Here is a 4,828-nt window from a genome sequence, read left to right as displayed (position 1 = left end):
TTATTGGACTGGTGGTTCATATCCATCAGCTCGCTCAACTTTAGCACCTGTCTCATCACCAGTCATTTGTCCAGAACTACCACCTTCACCGTGGAGCTCCATTAGTCTTCCTGGTTCAAACTTGGGTTTTTCGGCATTTCTACTTTACTTTTAAAAAATGTAAATAATTTATTCAGATTACATCCCAATTTTTATACCCTCACTTGTATCTTCCTGTTCCCCTCCCCTCCCTCTTTCACCCTACTCCTCCCCCCAAGGCCTGTAACAGAAGGAGACCAAAAAGAAGAAGAAGAAGAAGAAGAAGGAGGAGGAGGAGGAGGAGGAGGAGGAGACCTCCTCCCCCAACATATGACCACAGCCTATCAGGTCTCATCTGGATAGCCTGCTTCCCCTTCCTCTATGTGTCACCAGGCCTCCCCTCCAAAAGGAAGTGGTCAAATACTGGGCACCAGAGTTCATGTCAGAGTTAGTCCCCGCTCTCCACAGAATTTTCTAATGAAGACATCATGAATAGGACTGATGGACTGGCAAGCTTTCTCTACGTCTTTCCCAGTGCTGTCTGGAAACAACCTATTAAACATTCCCTTCAAGTCATTTGTCTGCACCTCTCAGGTCATGATTTCTATCATCTTCTTCCAGATCTGGTGGACCTGCTGATGCTGTGCATATGATGCCTTGCATATCTGATTGTTGTGGTTTTCATTGAATCCAACACAGAAAAGATGGAGCAAATAACCATTGGTCATCTTGACATAAACATGAGCTTCAATCATGGCCTGCCATTTTTTGACCATGGAACATGTTCTGTGCTGGGTTAAGATCCATGCAATGGAAGTTAGTCAGACAGTTTTTGTCCCCCTGTCTTTTAAATTCTTTGAACAAATGCAAAGCCTTCAGGTGTAGCCCAAGGGCTCAAGGCTTCCAGCAGACAGCCAGACTGTCTCTGGTTTTCCTCCTTGTCTTAGCATGTGCTCTACCTCACTCTCCTGGTCACCGCCACGCGGTTGCTAAGTCGTTGTGGCACCTATGGTCTTTGTATCCCAAACAGGAACAGACAAAGAAGAGAGGTGTTGGGTCTGTACCAGATGATACAGCTTCCTCAGAGGCCAGTGTCTTTATATGTATATCTGCAAAGAAATGCAAAAATAAGAAATGGTGATTTTTTTTCATCCACAGCCGAGTTCTTTCATCAAAAGCAAGGCTTAATGTAAGGGAGATGAAAATACATATCAGGGCAGCAACAGTGCCCACCATATTAGGCTCTTTGTAATTTAGTGACTAATTTATTCTTAATCTAAGATCAACTCTCGTGGTTTGTTTGTTTATTATTAATTTAGATAGGGCTCATACATTGTTCAGGATGGTCTAGAACTCTCTGTGTAGCCGAGGCTGGCTGCAAGCCCTATCGTATATTATTCTTTCAACGTAACCCTAGAATTAATCTTCTAGAATTTCATTTTGCATCTTTGCATCAAATGCTTTTGCAAATGAGAATGCAGGGAACTGGGAGTCGGCGCCAGCGAGCCACTAGTGAGGGAGAATGACTTAATTTTAGAAAAGGTCGGAGACCCAGAGCTATTTAATCTGCAGTTACCTTTCCTTCTGGAAGCGGGGAAACCTGCAAAAGTTTCAATCGCGGGATTTTCTCTAGGATGCACGCGATTCCGGACGCCGTCGCTGGATGGCGCGCGCAGACTGTAGAACCCGAGGATTCGTGCGGCAGGGTTGGGTAACCAGCGAGTTTAGGCCTTTTTATCCACTGCGTCTGAGCTAGGCTGTCGGGCAGGGTGGGTGTACCTCTTTGGTCAGTTCCTCTGGGGAGCGAGAATGTACAATGCTCAGATCCAGAGGTCCTTCGCTCTTTGAAACTGTGGCACGCATTGCGGAGGTCAAGGCTATTCGCCAAGGCTGTTTCTCTTATACTTAGAGTTCACAGGGGTTGAGGTGAGGGCCACAGTGTTCCAAGGGCACAGCTCATCTTTGAGTGATTCAGCACACTCTGTCAGGGTCGGGAGGAAGAGAGTTGATAAGTGAACTCCATCCAGATCTCCCAGCCTGAGACCCAGACCTTCCAGGTCCTTTTAGGCTCCTGTTATCCGAGGCCTAAGTCCAATAAAATCAAGCAAATTGCGAGATGGAGAGATGTTTTTCCTGAGGACCCAGGTTTAATTCCCACCACAATGCTCATATGTTTACGCCTTCCTCTGGCCTCTATTAACAAGCTGATGGGTTAGATTTTTTGTATACCCCAAGTTTTAACGACATTACCCACACATGTCCGTGGGGAAACGGTGATGAACTTTATATGTAGTCCTCGCTTAAGAACAGACTTTCTAGCTACGTGTGGTGGCACACACCTGTGCTCTCAGCACGAACGGTGAGAGTTCTCAGAGAGGATCATGGCTTTGAAATCAGCTTGGTATACAGAGTGAGACCCTGTCCCAAGCCAATTAACACCCACTCTTCAACGGAACAACAGCACAGTAGCCCAGCACAACCCAACACACTGGACTCCTCGTGCAGCCGCGGCGAGCGTGCTCAGCAGTCGTCCTTTCCAAAGACCACACCTTTCCCAGGATAGCCCACACCTTGTGATAAAGCAAGGTGGGGCTATAATGGTTGCGCAATTCACCTGATGTAGAGCATCCGAACTCCCGTGTTGGTTGGGTTGATGCTAAGGTCTGAGGGTTTCTGCTTTTATCACGTGCTGGAATGTAATGGCCAACGTGACATAGGAAGAGGTGGACCTATGGGACCATAGGGAACAAGGATCCCTCTTGTGAATGAGCGCATGACCCATAAAAAGGATCTTTATGTAGTGGTCGATCGGCTCTCCTGCTCACACATCTTTCGCAGTGTGTGGTCGCACCATTTCTCCCCTCTGGAGGATGCTTAAGGCAGAATCTTGGAAACAAGGAGGTCCGGTCTTCCGTAATCGGCCCTGAAGGGCTCTCTAACAGGTCCGAGCACAGCAAGCACAGCTGGCAGGTTTTGCCCTCTTTCCTCCCCACTCCCTTGCTAAACAGATTACATTCCTAAAGCTAGCCCCCAAAGTCTGTTCCCTTATTTGGCCACTGAACTCATTCCTGAGAGTAAACACCAAGGTCCAGCAATCATAATTCATTGTTTGACTACACTGGCTGACCTATCCAACCTCCCTAAGTCATCCTAGCACAGACTTCCCTCCTTTCTCCTTAAAAATCACTTCTGCAGGGACCGCTGATGCTGCCTTTTTCCCAAGCAGAGGCGGCCACCTCCCCTCCCCGTCCCATTCCTCATCCCAGGCCCCCCTTCCCTGCCCCTCCCTCTCCCCTGCCCTGGGTTGTCTCTCTGGGATGACAAATCTCCTTTGTGTTGGCTGAGAGACCAACCCCTCCAGGCACCGTTGCCCTTGATTTTTCAGCTTCCAGAATTGTGAGAAGTGAATTTCTGTTTTTTAAAAAAGCTTTATTTCCATTTTTAGCTCATGTGTATTTGTGTGTCTCTGTAAATGGATTCACTGGAGCTGCGGGTGATTATCAGCAGTTTAGCGTGAATGCTGGGAACCAAACTCTGGTTCTTTGGAAAAATAGAACATGGTCTTAGCCACTGAGCCACAGCTCTCCAGCCCTGATCTCTCTCTCTCTCTCTCTCTCTCTCTCTCTCTCTCTCTCTCTGGTGAGGGAGTTAGCTAGTGTGATTTCGCACAAACAGGGACTGCAGTGGAGAATCACACACATTCTGCCGACAGTGGGTAGACTGCTCTGTTTACCTCTAGGTCCATTTGGTCTAAAGTGAAATTTAAATCCACATGGTTTGAATGTCAAATGTTCCTTCCCCACAGGCTCCTGTTTGAATATTTGGCCAGTAGCTCATGATGTCAGTTTGGAAAGTAATGGAACTGTGGAAACGGTGCTCTGGCTAGGGCAGGCCTTGAGAGTGCTATCCTCCTTTGGTGCAGCCTGGGCTCTCATTGTTTCCTGATCTGCCAAGCTGTGAATAAGCTCTGTTGTAAGCTTCCACTGTCATGGTTGGAGCTGCCTCAGCCGCCATGCCTTCCCTGCCACGATGGTCTGAGATCCCCTGAAACTGTCAAAATAAACCCTTCCCCTTGGAGTTGTTTCTGTCAAGGAGTCCCTCTTGTCACTGAGACAAGCAAAGCGCCTAACACAAAGCCCAGGGTTCATTTCCGGATGGTCTTGTAAATGTTGAGTAGGGTGTTCAGGGACTCCAATGGCTGCAATCGTTTTCCTTCAAGTCATTTGTTAACTGAGTTATGTATTTAGATGCTCAGATGTTGTGCACAGGCATTTGCAACTGTTTGTCTTTTTGGTAAATCACCCCTTCACCATTATTTAAGTGGCCTTCATTGTCTCTTTTTACAGTCTTCGACTTAAGGCTTATTTGCAAGTATAGCTACTCTTCTAGTTTCTGGTTGCTTGGAAAATATATACATATATATACAAATACTCCTTTGCCCACTTACTTTTATTCTCTACGTCTCATTCACAATAAAGTGAATTTCTTGTAGTCAGTATATGGTTGAATTCCCCACTCCAACCCTTTCAGTCTGTATGTGTTTTTATTGGAGAACCCAAACCTTTTATATCTAAGGTAGTTATTCATAGGTGACTACTTGCTACTGTTACCTTGTAACTTGTTTTCTGGACCATTTTTTTCTTTCTTTTTCTCTCCCTTAAATACAGAAGTGGCTTATTTTGGCTCGTGGCTTAAGAAGGAATTTAATCCATCCTGGCAGAGCAGACAGGAGCATGAGGCAGTTGCGCACACTGTGTCTGTAGTCAGGAAGCAGGGAGTGGTCCCTCCTGCTTTTGTCATTTTTGGGTGC

General features: G+C 46.5%; 1 pseudogene across 1 annotated transcript; it reads right to left on the bottom strand.

Annotated features, from left to right (window-relative positions):
* LOC311578379 (small ribosomal subunit protein eS1-like) lies at positions 1 to 1,881 on the bottom strand (annotated as a pseudogene). The gene is made up of 3 exons: positions 1,798 to 1,881; positions 485 to 891; positions 1 to 139 (listed from the first exon to the last, which is right to left on the bottom strand). The product of its transcript is annotated as a small ribosomal subunit protein eS1-like (transcript).
* Positions 1,882 to 4,828: the final 2,947 nt, after the last annotated feature.

Source organism: Acomys minous, assembly GCF_964271855.1.
Source record: "Acomys minous genome assembly, chromosome: 12".
NCBI lineage: Eukaryota > Metazoa > Chordata > Mammalia > Rodentia > Muridae > Acomys > Acomys minous.
Note: the sequence above shows the minus strand (reverse complement) of the source record. Positions and strands in the feature narration are given on the sequence as shown.